We start from the raw sequence: 14,429 nt of genomic DNA, 5'->3' as shown, positions 1-14,429 counted from the left end.
AATGTATTTGTCAGCTCCCATCTGTTTTTGTTCCCCTTTGGTCAGAGTTCACCAAATGGTGACCCAACTTCCCCAATGTTGGGGTACATCTTCTGGTTCCTGCTGCATTAGATAGGACAGATTCTATACCCTTCAATGTGTTGCTTCATCTGAACCCAGAAAGGGTAGGAGGTCCCCTAGCAGTAGCCTCAGGTGTCTGAATGGATCAGAAAAGCAGAGTCAGTCACCATGACAACCCAGAGTTGGTGGGGCTAAGAGGATTGGAAATAGGGTGCCTAAGGGGCAGTCAGTATAGGAGGCTTATACATGGATAGAAATCCATTCTGGCATGCAATCTCATGCACAGAAGATAGATGGGATGACCCAATAGGTCTTGTTGGATTCACCATTATTTGTGCTCACAGAGCTTCTGCAGGTTATTAGAATTCTGCGACAACGTCGCCTGTTCATTTCTTCAAGCATTTAATAAGCATCCATTGAGCATCTCCTGCTGCTAGTAAAATTCTAGGGATAGAGGGGACTAAGACCCAGCAGTTCAAACTGGCAGTATGGTATCTATGAGAACAAACATAACAATACAATATGGTCAATTAGAGGGTATCATTTTACTTACCCATGTTTAAACAGTCACAGTAACAGGCAAAATCACTGTTTGTTATGCAAAGATGTATACAACAGATATCCCTGATCCTCAGGTCTATCTCTAGGCGTCCTGCCTAGCCCCATATTTGAACAACATCTACTGAACCCAACTTCTAAAGTACATATCAGAGATGGGGTAGGGATCTGTAAATAAGAGTAAGCCATGGTATGAAGGGAGGCTGAGGCTCAGAAAGAAGGCTGGAGTTCATAGAAGCCCTAAGATTCAGCATTAATGTTAGAGATAGGGTGATGCAGAGATGGCCTACAGTGTCTGTTTTGTACACATCTTAGAAACCTGAAGCGTAATAGTTTCTTATAAGGCCCCCACTCAAAAGAGCTGCAACAAAATGTAATACGCTCACATAGAGCCTAGGAGACAAATGAAAGCATGTTGTTTTTCTGAACCAAAAGTAATTCGGTGTGATGAAGCAATGAGCCAGACGAGCCATCAGGCAGGAGGTAGGAAAGACCAGAAGGAGACAGGTCAAGCAGAGCCTTGTAGGCTGGGCTAAGGAGGTTATTTCCTCACAGAGGCAATGGAGTTCAACTAAACGATTTAAGTGGCAATAGAGATGGACTAAACATGGTTTGCTTTACGTTTGATGATCACTCTGGAAGCAATGAGGAAGATGGATTAGAAGGTGGGAAGATAAGCTAGTAATTATAGAGATCAGGCACTGAAAGATGAGGGACAGAGGGATGTTTCATAGCTATTTAGGATATAAGATCAGCAAGACATGAGGATAAAGTCTCTTTGGGGCTCATTTAGATTGAAGAAAGGATTACTGGTAGGTGGATGAAAAAGAACCTTGGAAAACTGGATCAGTTTTGTACTATTCATCAAGACAAGGACTCGGAAGGAAGAACACAATTCAGGGGTGGTAGTGATGAGATGAGTTCAGTGTAAACCCAGAGAGTTTGATGGGCCTGTACAACAATCACTGAGGTGTCTATGGGTCTTGCTAGAGGCAGGTCTAGAGTTCAGAAGAAAGATGAGTGCTGCTAATTCAGAGGTCACTAAAAGAAGGGTTTCAGTTAAGTCACTCAGAATAATGTGAGTAGAATAAAAATCAAGGTTGAGATCCTGGGGAAGGTTAACATTTGTGTGTCAGGCACAGGATAAGCAGTCACTTGGGAGTTCTCTTATTACCTTCTTAGAAGCCTGGGTCAAATTCAACTTTCCATTGTGGGGAAAATCAACATGATTCTCTTAAAACTCAGAGGAAGACCAGGTAAAAATGATATCTGTGTTCACAACTGGTGTGAGTTTCAGGTAATACTGAATTAAGGGAGCACAAGAACAACCAAGAGAGGGGCAAGCAGGAGGCATGAGGATCATGCTATAGGAGCTGGAGATTTGTTTCCAGCATTTGAAGAAGTGCACCTGCTTTACCTTCTACAGGACAGATTTCTAGGGGTGTGCCAAGGTGCTCCACACACTTGCACAGCTACTGCCACTAAATTCATGTGTCCCCAATGAGAATCAACAATCTAGTGAGGGCCAAGAGCAAGATGAATAATGCAAACTTGAAGACCTCTCCCTGGAACTGGTTCTTTTCCTCCTTTCCTTCCTTTCTACCCTCCATCCTTCCTTTCTCTCTCTCTCTTTTTTTTTTTTTTAATATGGCTCTTCGCATCTCTTTGAATTTTAATTTAAGTCACAGCCTCTTGTCTCTGGAAAAATGTATATACACATACCATCATTTGAAATTTAAGGTGTTTCATAGATGGCCTTCCCAAAGTCCATCCAAAAATCCCCTAGGGATCTATGAACTCCCTGTTAAAAGCTCCCACCCCAGAACAATTTATCTAGCTCAAGTCACTTTCAAGACTTCAAAACAAAACAAGATCATTCAAGAGGAGAACAGAAGGAAGCCAGGCACTGTGGCTTCTACTGACTCTAAACTGATAATTCCTTATTTCCGTTTTCATTAATGTGGAGGATATCGTCTTTCCTTTTCTGAGAATCCATCCCCTCCCTCTTCCCCCAACAAACCAGACACACAGGCATAGAACCAAAACAACCCATCCAAACACTAAAGCTTAGGCTGAAGCAGTTGGCCTTCTGGGCTGCAGCTGTGCACGGGCCAGGCTGATTGCAGCGTTACCCTTGTGAACCAGGCCTCTTACAAACAAGGCACATCCCAAGTTCTTGTCTGTTGACTGAAGGCAGGGGCACGTGGGTGTCTCCATCTGCCAAGGACAGATGCGATGAACTGGGACATACTGGGTGGGCTTGGCACAATGTGAGCACTGTTGACGGAGGGCTGGCTCTAGAAAAGCAGGGTCTGGGTTTTGATATATGAAATGCACTATTTTTTTTTTTTTTTTAATTTTGTAGCTGTAGATGGTTGGCATGCCTTTATTTTATTTGCTTAATTTTGTATGCGGTGCTAAGGATCAAACCCAGTGCCTCACACATGCTAGGCAAGCTCTCTGCCACCGAGCCACAGCCCCAGTCCCTGAAATGCACTATTAATATTCTACCCTTTTAAAATAAATCGTAAATTAGAGAGCAGATATGTAAGGAAATGTCCCAATTGGTAGAACAAAAGAGCTCTCACATTAAAAATGTGAGCAACTGAGCCCCTGTGAACAGCGACAACTCACCCATCCCTACTCTTACTTTCTTCCTTCTTCTCTATTCATTTTTCTAATTTCTATATAGTTTTATTATAAAAAGAACATTTTCACTAAAGACAATCTGGAAAACATGGAAAAGCACAAACACTGGTATACTTCTAAAATGATATGATTTGTAAAAATAACGTTTGCGTGCACTTCAACTTCCCAGGGACACTTCCATTGTTTAAGGTAAGGTGTTCCTGGTGGAGGCAGGAGACGCTGTCACCACAGACAAATGGGACAGGATCCTCTGACCTTGTGACTCGCTAGGTTTGCGCCTTAGTGACTAAGAATTATTCTATTGTTTTATCCAAGTTGATGGAAATTTCCCACCATGGAGGCCTATTCTCTATATTTCCTCAACCTGAAAGACCAGAAAGAAAAATTTAATCACTAGAAGCTCTTTCCTATTAACTTTTTTCTTCTGCTCTGTTGTTTCTAATGTTTTCTTCTTTCAGTCCTCACATCAACAATGCCCATCTGGAAAAGGTTTCTCTAAAACACTGTTAGAATTTAGAAACAAACCACGCCATTACATGTATTTGGTCCTGCCACCACTAATAGTAGTTTATCTTTTGGTGGCTGTCTCACTAACAGTAACTCTTGAAAAAGAGAAAAGCCACAAATTCAAAGCACATCAACTATAAGTGCAAACACAGCAGACACACTAATTAGGGAATGGAGAGACAAGACTTTGGAATGTGGTTCTCCCTATCTCTGAATTCTTATTTAGCATATTAGAGAAAGAGACTTTTTAAAAAATAGACTCAGAATAATATTATTCTGAAACAAAATAGTTTAGATGAATTTTCCAATAAACCACAAAACTCAAATTTAAAACCGTAGGGAAGATCAGCTAGTCTATTAATTAGAAGAGAGTAAGTAATTTCTTTCATGACTCATGGTGGCAAAGAGCAGGCATGAGGTTAGTGTGTGTACTATTAAAACACTGTAATTGCCAGGGATATCCCTTTTTACCCTGTTTCGGCTTTCACATCTCTGAATGCTCATGCAGCTGTGATTCATGTAGCAACTGCTACATACATGAGTCACTCGATCTTTGGATGTAGTGTTTCAAATATGAAGGAAACCTAAGTGCCTGACTTGTATGCAGAATTTATTGCAGTATCTCCCTGACCTCCCTTTTTTATTTGAATAAAAAAAAGAAATATAGTAACAGTATGAGTTAAATTAAAATATGGCTGGGAAAATTCAAAGGACTTTAAAAATGTGTAAGCTCTTACTGTTCTCACTTCCAACTTGGCATGAACAGTGAGAACTTTACAGTGAATAAAGGAAGAACAACTTCATAGCATTAATGCAGTATTTAGTGAGCCCTCAGACCCATGAACTAAATTTTTTTACTACCAGTTCTCATCCCATAGGTAAGGAAACTAAGTCTTAAAGACTAAGCAACCTGCCCAAAGGCCCAAAACTAGTAAGACATCAAATGGTAGCTGCTCTTATTCTATTAACTTTAAAGTCCATGTATTTAACCATAGCATTATAGGGATCAAATGATAACACACTATACAAAGAAAATGCCAACATTCCAAAGAGCCACACTTCATTTTACCCTGGCAAAGTGAAGGAAAGGGTAAACTAGAGAACTAGAGCCAGCCTACCTTTTCCACTGGAGCTCCAATGCCCCCTGGTTCAGTCCTAGGACCACTCCCCTGGTACACATAGATTTCATTTGCACAGAACTCATCTTGAGTACCCTTGAAGCAGTCACGTGGGCTGCATCTATCATGGTGCTGTCTAACCTACACACAATGATATTCACTTACCACTTTATTTTTATGTATTATTTGATATACACTTACATAACACTCCCTATCTCCCAGATGCTGATGTCAAAGTCCTCTACAACTCATTTAGTTAAACAACTCCTGTAGTCTTTATAATAAGTCTATGGAGCAGATTCTATTATTTCTTTTATAGAGAGAAAAAAACTGAGAGGGAGGTTAAATAACGTACCTAAGACCTCGCCATTCAAACTTGGACAGGTAGTTCCCAAGTCTACCCTCCTTACCACTTCACCATGCTCTCTATCCATGAGATATACATTTTTTTCCCTTTTAAGTTTTTTTTTCCTTGTAAGTACAGACATATATGCATAAATGAACCTATACTTTTATCTAACTATTTTATGGCTAGGACCCATCCCTGAAGTGCCTGGTCTAACTTCTTCATAGGAAAAAGGTAACCAAATGACAGGGGATCAAAATCCCTGCTCCCCTGAGCATTGTCCTATGACCACTCATGTCATCCAGACAGAGCTGATATATGACAGCAAACAGCTCTGACTATTTGGAACTGCATCTCCAAGGCCTGCTCAGGGATCAGGAACTCAAACCAACCAGCAGCAGAGCATCTGAGCTCCAGGACCCCTGACTGTCATGGATGGTATAGCTAGAGGAATATAACCTGGCTGTTGTAGACAGCACCACTTACGTTGATGTGTGACTGAGAGTCAGGCTGTATTTACTCAAATAGATCACTGCTCCCCCGGCCCTTTTTGTAAAAGTCATTCTATGACAACTTTGTTAAGGAAGAGGAAATAAGAGAAAGAAGTGTGCTCCAACCAATTGTGTGAACCAATAGCCTCAAAATAAGGGCAGTGTGGACAGTTAGCACTCATTAACTCTTTAGAGCACTTTTCCTTTAGTTTCCAGATACTTTAGTGACTGAGATCAGAATTAAGAGATTAACAGAGGTAGATTCACAGCCCAGCTCCACCCCAACCTCTGACAAATTACTTAACCCCAGATGTTGTCTCATCTACAAAATTGAGATACCACCATTCCTGACCTTAGTGAACTGAAGTGCAAATAACATGAGATGATGTTGCAGAGGACCTAAGCACCTAATAGTACTCAATGAAGGACGGCAACTGATAGTGATTTTGATAATTTCAATGGCAACAGAAGTGTTTCACATCCTTCAAGTGCTCAAAATCTGAAATAGAGGGAAATACAGCAACAAGGAATGATATGGAAAAAATTAATATTTTATGTTTGGCAAGGGTAGAGATACACACAAGTAACCTGTAGTCTTGACAGCTCTGGGTTCACGTAATAGATAACATTTAAACAATATATATGTTAAATTCACTGTCTATGGATCACCACAGCCTTATCCACTTAATCACAGCATTATAATTCTTCTCTTTTAAAAGCTTACCTCAGAAAAAAAGACTCAATTTCTACAACAATTTCTACTACAAACAGTGAACTAAAATCAATCTTTATTTAAAGCATCTGATTTTCTAAAAAGCAATTAACTAACTTCAGAAGGAAGCCAATAAAAGATTCTATCAAACTGGTAAGGGTGTCTATCAAACTGGTGTCTCACTTCAAAATTCAGGCAGATTGAAAGCTACTGACAGGCATGCCTGCTATACTGGTTGGCATTTGGTCTGAAAAATACTTCGTGTCAGCTGGGTGTGGTAGCACATGCCTGTAATCCCAGCAGTTTGGAAGACTGAGTTTGGAAGGCTGGATCCCAAGTTCAAAGCCAGCCTCAGCAAAAGTGAAGTGCTAAGCAACTCAGTGAGCCCCTGTCTCTAAATAAAATACAAAATAGGACTGGGGATGTGGCTCAGTGGTTGAGTGCCCTGAATTCAATCCCATGTACCAAAAAAAAAAAAAAAACCTAATGTCATTTCATTCAGATGGTGTATGTGCACAGACCCACAGCACTAAAATTGTACCCTGTTTCAGTGAGCACAAGGATTGAGTCTGAAAGAGAAGGTGTAATTATCTCACTGTCAATTTAAAATTAATGAGAACTTTTGGGGTTATAGTTCTTCCATGGAATATAATGCTAGCCCACAGAGATTCCAACTAGATGATAGGGTCTTAAGTTCTTAGTACCACCATGCTTATGGTGATCTGTAAAACAACTTAAACTAGACACCACCAAACATCAAGGGAGATGGTATCAGTTAACACGGAAATGCCAGGGGATTCTTCATGACTTTAAACAAGTCACTTGACCTTTCTGGGTTACTCTGGAAATGTAGAGAGACTGATCATTTGCCAGTATGACACAGTTTATGGTAGGATTAGATTTTATTTATAAACAGGTTTGACATCCTTAGCTCCAAAGTGCTTTCCTATTAATAAAATGAACATATTAAGAAGGAAATCAGAGTCCAGTATCACTCATCTATCAGTGAATAATCTTAATGTGTTAGGAGAGTATACAAGCTGTCATATGCAAGAATATATGACATTGTATGGTCAGGTGGCATCAAGAGGGACTTTTAAGAAGTGACTAGTTCAAACTTCCCTTCTTCTATCCTACTTGGATTCTTTTACTCTAGACACAGCCATATTGTCAGTGAACCTGAAACATGATTGCCCACCAATGCAGAGCCTCAGTTCTCTTAGATCCAATTCCTACAAAACCAGTGCTTCCATCTAGCTAAATCCTATTTCTGCATCTAGCCTAGAGCAACCTTTATGAACCTTCCCAGTCCAGTACAACCTCAAAATGATTCCCTGTCTGAATTTATGGCACTTGGTACTCTATTTGATTACTTGCCTACTGCTGGTTTCATTGTTGTTTAATTATTAACAGCTTTGCACAAATATGTTGTTTCACTCTCAAAACAGAGGCTATGTCAGAAGTCAGAAGAGTGAGCATTACACTTCTCTGAGTTCCTCAGAACTTGTTCCTCAGTGTCCCATGCCCAGAAGATGGTCAATGCCCATTCACATGAACTACCTTCCAAAGGTTTTACTAGGCCAGTAGCAATCTGCAAAGCAGCTACATACCTCTCAGAGGGACTAAATATCACAGGAACACTAACCACATTTTGCTGGTCAGTGAGGCCACCACAAGTAACAAGTTCAGGTTAGTATGAGACCAGTTGGGGTGAGAAAGGTGTATACAATGAATGAAAAATTCAAGGGCTCTTAAGCTTTCTATGATTCCCTTTTATCACCTATCTATAGAATTTTGGTCAACTGTGTCTTAGTTATTGTATTTCAGGAAGACAACATTAACACTGTATACCTACCTCCTGATATTGCTAGAGATAATATAAAGAAGGATAGTATTTATCTAGTGATCTTATTTTTACATTTCTTAAATGTTAAACTGCTGAATAAGTGTTATACCATGGGGGCAGTGATAGTTTCTAATGAATTAGAGATAGTGACACTTTTTTTCTTTTCTTTCTTTTTTTTAAACTGGGGATTGAACCAGGGGTACTCTACCACTGAGCTACATCACCAGCCCTTTGTTGTTTTGCTTTAATTTATTTTTTATTTTGAGACAGGGTCTCACTAAATTGCTTAGGGACTCATTAAATTGCTCACACTTGCAACCAGTCTCCCAAGTTGATGGAATTACAGGCATGTGACACTTTCTAATGAACAAACACAGCATTTTAAATCCCTTCTAGCTAGTTTCTCTTTCACTTTTTTTTTTGGGGGGGGGGCAGTACTGGGGATCGAACTCAGGGCCTTGCACTTGCGAGGCAAGCACTCTACCAGCTGAGCTATCTCCCCAGCCCTTTTTTTTTTGGGGGGGGGGGGGGGGGTACTGGGAATTTAACTCAGAAGTACTTTACCACTGAGCTGCATTCCCGAGTCTTTTTATAAAATAATTTTTTAATTTTGAGACAGGATCTTGCTAAAGATGCTGAGAGACTCTTTAGTTTGCTAGGCTGGCCTCAAACTTGCAATCCTCCTGTCTTGGCCTCCTGAGTCACTGGAATTATAGGCAAGCAACACTGTGCCCAGTTTGGCTAGTTTCTCTTATGGCTCTCACTCTTGTTAAGTCTAGGGTTTTATTTGTTGCATCTTTTGAAACTTTAGGCCAAGTATTTTGGAAACCTGAGATTGAAGGAACTGTTGTAATTCTCAGCTGACAAAGGGAAGATGGGACAGAGGCCAAGTCTGAAGAAGAAAAAAACGGCTTTTCAGAATTACCTGGAAAGGCAAACAGTTGGCCTTAGGTCTCCTGGACAAAAGTCTGGATCTACGCTTTCTCATCCACCTCTGGAGATACCCAGAACTCTTCACAGACAGGGAAACAACCTGTCTCAAAAAATACTTTAGGGCTGGGGAGATAGCTCAGCTGGTAGAGTGCTTGCCTCACAAGCACAAGGCCCTGAGGTCAATCCCCAGTACCGCAAAAAAAAAAAAAAAAAAAAAAAACTTTAAAGTTGTGATTTATCTGTCAAATCTCAAATAGAAAAAGGCTCTCTTCAAATCTCATTTCATTTTATAGTTTGAACCCACCATATTTATTATTTCAGACAAAATGAATATACAGTCTCGATTTTTTTCTATCCATGCTCCAATGGACCATTTTGTACTCATCTCACCTTGAAACAAATATTCAAATCTGCTAGCAAGCACACCAAGTGTTGACTCTGGAAGTATTCATGCCTTCACAAGTTGTCTTTTGGATGGGCATACTACTGCTACCTGGGCCCTAAGTAAAATTCGAACTTTTGTTACTTTCATGATAGAGAAAAATGTAATTAAAAAAATAAAAGAAACATTTATATTTTATTTCCTGAATCACATACACCCCTTAACATATTTCTTCCTTAACAATCATTTTTTAAATGCTCTGTCATCGTAAGAGTGATGAGTCAGAGTTAGGGGAATTTGTTGTGTCTTGCTCCACCTATTAGAATAAGTCAAATGATTTGGGATGGGTTGATCTTGGGTTCTCAGGGAGTTATTTGTCTAGGGAGTGGAGAGGATGGACTACAATTTGTATGACCACACAGACAGATGTTTATTTATAAAGATTATCTCAAGTGAAACAAGCAATTTCTTGGTTGGATTGTATTAAAATTCAGCCAAGTGTCCACCCAGTGGGCAAGCTCAGTTCCAGAAGAAATTATGACTGGAATGACAAGAAGCATGAGGGACCAGGATTGGGGATATGTGGACAGGCTTGAGCCATGGTTTACAGCCAAACTAAAGGGTGTGTGCTCAATGACAAGATGTAGAGGTTGGGCAGAATTATAGAGGGAGGGGACAAGGCAGCACTTGGATACTTCTTACTTCTCTGAATCTGAGATTTTTTTGTTGTTACTTACTATTTGTTTCCCACTAGAAGAATTACATTTGCAATTTAATATAAACCTAGAGACTCAGTCACTCATACAAAACCCCACTGCTCATGGCCAAAGCTAACACACAGCAAAACTGTTACATGGAGAATGCTAGAACATTCTAGCCTTTTTTCTCCTTCCACTGGGACCCTTCCATTTAGGTCCTTCTCTCAACCACATCTTAATTTCTACCTTTGGTGGTTTTCACAGTGTAGTCATTGAACCAGCAGCATCAGTATCACCTGAGCACTGGTCAGAAATGCTAATTTCTCAGGCTACACCCAAACCGACTGCTTCAGAAACTCTGGGATGAGATGGGGCCAGCAATCTATTTTTCTCAAGCCCTCCCTGATTTTGGTGCACACTAAAGTCTGAGAACTGCTGCTTTAAATGATTTTCAAGATAATTTTAGGTTGAAAGAGTATATGCTTTCTAGGAGAGGACTTGTAGAGAAGATAAGCCACTCAAGTGCTAAACAAATAATTTTCTAGTAATGGAATTTCATGTCACATGAAAGAAGACAGTGAGAGACTCAAGGCCACTATATTCATTCTGGCCCTCACCATCCCTTGCCTTTCATCTCACCTATTTCAATCTTCCCTCCACATTGCCATTAGAGATGTGTGCTCAGTGGGAAAACCTGACCCTGTCAAATCGCAACCTAAAACCCTTCAGAGGGAGATAGCTCAGTCGGTAGAGTGCTTGCCTTGCAAGCACAAAGGCCCTGGGTTCGATCTCCAGCACTGGAAAAAAAAAAAAAACCCTTCAGTTGCTGCTCCCTTGCCAAAGTCCCAAGACCCTGGCACACAACCCAAGGTCCTTCATTATCTGCCTCGGGCCACTTCCCTGACCTTGTCTCCTTCTATACTTGACCACATACTGTCACATCTTGCTATCTGCAGGAAACTTACACTTCCCCATACCTCTGACATTGGGTATGACCATGTGATTGACCTTGGCCAACAGCATAAGAGCTGAAGGGACGCTGCCACTTCTGAGCAGACTTGAAGTGTCATAGTTTTGTTCTGTCGCTTTCTCTTTCCCGACAGAGATTAGGACTGTCCCAGAGAGTCTGTTTTATAAATTCAGTGGGTCCCCAAATAAAGACAGATGAGGACAGAACTACAACTGACCTACTCTAGACATGCAGCATCATTGGGGGTTATTTGTTCTTTAGCCTAAGCTGACCATGGATATTTTGGTCATTCCTCTCTGTCTGGATGTTTTCTCCTAACTATTCCATCCTTTCCAATCCCACTGCAGACCTAGTTGCACAGAAGATTTGCTCATAATTTGACACTGAGCAACTCTCAATCAGGCCTTTATCTTGCCTAGGTGTAACTGATCACTCTCACCTAGAAGACCTCCTCTAGATGCTACATCAGTAACTACGTCCCTAGAACTGGGTTTCTCATTCATTAACACTATTCTTAGAATCCACTAAAATAAGAAAAAATGCAAGTCTTCACTTGAAAGAGCAAGAAGATTTTGGCTCAGAGAAGTGAAGGAGCTTGTCCAAGTTTCCCAGCCTCAGTCAGAGCCTAAACTCTCACAGGTGGGGTCTGGCTCTGAACTCAGCAGCCTTGTCCTAGGCCACACGCTTCTCTACATCCCCAGCAGATCCTCCCACTCCAATGAACAGAGTAAAAGCCTCTTAGTAAACAACTGAAAAAAAAAAAAAAAAAAAAAACTGTCACATTAATTTGAGACTTACAAGATTTGCATCTCTCTGAAAGTGAGTTTCTGACCCCCTGAGAAGACACTCGCTTTCTCTAAGAGGATGTATGTGTTTTAAAACACTTGGAAAAGACACTGTAAACCCTAGGAGAACTGGGGCATTCTGTCTGCATTCTCTCCCCAGGTCCGAGGCTGCAGGGTTAGGAAAGTGTGGTAAGACAGGCAAATGCAACCGACATCACCCTGAAGACCTTTTAGGATGGTCCTTATGGGTTTGTCATAGAGTAGAAAGCAAGTAGCTGATGATTTAGAACTCCAAGGAAGCCTACTACATATTAATAGTTTAGGTTTTAAAAAAACGAATGGAGTCAAATGTCCATTTGATTCTTCAGATTAAACAAGGAAAGGAAAATGAAACAGTGGCAAAGGATTGGACTAGACCACCCAGATCAGATGCAGGATCAAAAGTCTGAAGGTAACAAACGCAATTTCAGGTTTCTATGAGATGCTAGTATTTTGTTGTGTGGTGCATTTCCTTTGTGTTTCTTTCTCCCTTTTTAACTTTACTTATTTGTTCATGGGAAGGGTAGGAAGTACAAAAACCTATCCCATCCCTAATTAGCCCATATGAGCCTTCAACAAACTACCCTGATTTTTATTTTTTTCATGTTATGTTCATACTAATTTTTTCAAGGATGACAAAGCTTCGGTTTCTAGTTGAAGGCCACTTGTCTCAACATCACAATGAAGTAGGTTTGTTTTTTTTTTTTACCCTCCTCTAAAGGTTATATTACCTTTAAATGATATCATCAGTAATACTAATAATAGCATTTTTTCCCTTTCAAGTGTAGAAAGCTGTTCAGAGCCCAAAGTGGTTGTTGGGCCAGTTCGGACACATCTGATTTACTCTTTAAACATCCATCCACTTCATACAATAAAGAAGAGTCAGCATTTATTGAGTGCTTGGCGCTGTGCTCTGTTTTTCAGACATTGAAATCCTCAAAGCAAGTGTAATTAATCGGAATCGGTATCTGTATTGCCACTTCATAAATTAGGAACGCGAGGCAGGGAACTTGAAGGAGAGAGGGGAAGAGCCAGGAGAGAGAGGAAAAGAGAGAGGAAGGCAGGGGCCAGTAGCTGCATAAGACTATAGTTAATGATTCACTCATAGCCCTGGGGCAGCTCCTTTCAGTAGGGGCTGCACCAGAACGAAAACACACACACACACAGTGTCTCATCTCCAACTCTCTTCAACACACACACACACACAGACACACACACAGAGTCTCATCTCCAACTCTCTTCATCCCAGCCAGAGGCGGTGTCCGGCAAATTGCTTGGCAACGCGCGCTGGAAACTCCATCCAAAGCCCGGGTCCCGGCGGCCTCTGGGCGCTGTCCAGCGGGCAGCGCGCCTGAGGGGCCAGGCCGGGGTCCCGTCTCCCGACACCCCGAAGATGAAGCGGAAGGCCAAGGTTGGGATTTCAGGCGTGCGGGGGGAGGCACCGTTCCCAGGGACACCTGTTGTCGCCTGCCCACTCACGCCAGCGAAGCAGTCCTGCACGACCTGGATCTCTGGGGAAGACCCCGTGGCAAGAAGCGCCGCGCAGGGTGCGGGGGTCGCAGGTGTAGTCCCCTACGCCCACCCTCGGCCGACTCACCTAATCCCCTCCCACTCCCGGACGCCGGCGCTGGTGAAGTGCCGCGCCTCGCGGTGGCTCGGAGGCACTCGGGAGGTGCGGAGCTGCGCCGCGGCGCTAGGACCTCGCGGCCGGCCGACCCCCGCCCGCTCCACCTGCGGGGCCCCTTCCTCCCAGCGCGGTGCCCCCGCCGCTGGGCGGGGCAGTTACCTGAGACGCCGTCCGCAGGGTCTTGAAGTCGACTGGCGGGCGGCTGCCGCAGACCGGCTGGTGGGGCCCGGGGATCCCGCCCGCAGCGAGGCTCTCGTCGCGGTCCCTCCTCGCCGCAGCGCAGCCGCCGGCTCCCCACTCTCGGGCTCGCTGGGCGCCCGCCGGCTCCCGGCGCCGCTCCCGCCGCTGCTGATTGGCTGCGGCGCGCGCCCAAGCCGCGCCCTGATTGGGCAGTTCGGGAGCTGGGCGGTGGGACCCGCCGGGCACGGCCGGGATCTGCTCCCCGCGCCTCCTGCGCGGCTGCCTGGCGTTCCTACCGCAGCCCGGGCCCAGATCGGGGCGCTGAAAGTCGGATCCTGTCCCCTTTGGACCGAATGGGGCCAGCCAAATACCGGGAGGAGCGGAAAGTGTCGCCTTGAATAAAACGGGAGTGGGGGGCAAATGGTATCGCCTTGGAGTATCACCCACACCCCCTGGAGGCTGGGGACTTCCTATTATTGGTCTCCTGGCCTCACCTCTACCTGACGCTTTGACTTCATGTTTTTTTTT

At 42.8% G+C, this 14,429-nt stretch overlaps 1 protein-coding gene across 2 annotated transcripts in view; it reads right to left on the bottom strand.

The window, feature by feature from the left end:
• Window positions 1-14,032, bottom strand: part of STON2 (stonin 2) — a 138,756-nt gene extending 124,724 nt beyond the window's left edge. For both annotated transcript variants that reach the window (XM_079128053.1, XM_079128056.1), the window contains exon 1: window positions 13,881-14,032. The gene's annotated coding sequence lies outside the window, so the exon portion shown is untranslated. The remainder of the gene's footprint in view (window positions 1-13,880) is intronic.
• Window positions 14,033-14,429: the final 397 nt, after the last annotated feature.

Source organism: Sciurus vulgaris (genome assembly GCF_902686455.1).
Source record: "Sciurus vulgaris genome assembly, chromosome: 2".
NCBI classification, from domain to species: domain Eukaryota; kingdom Metazoa; phylum Chordata; class Mammalia; order Rodentia; family Sciuridae; genus Sciurus; species Sciurus vulgaris.
Note: the sequence above shows the minus strand (reverse complement) of the source record. Positions and strands in the feature narration are given on the sequence as shown.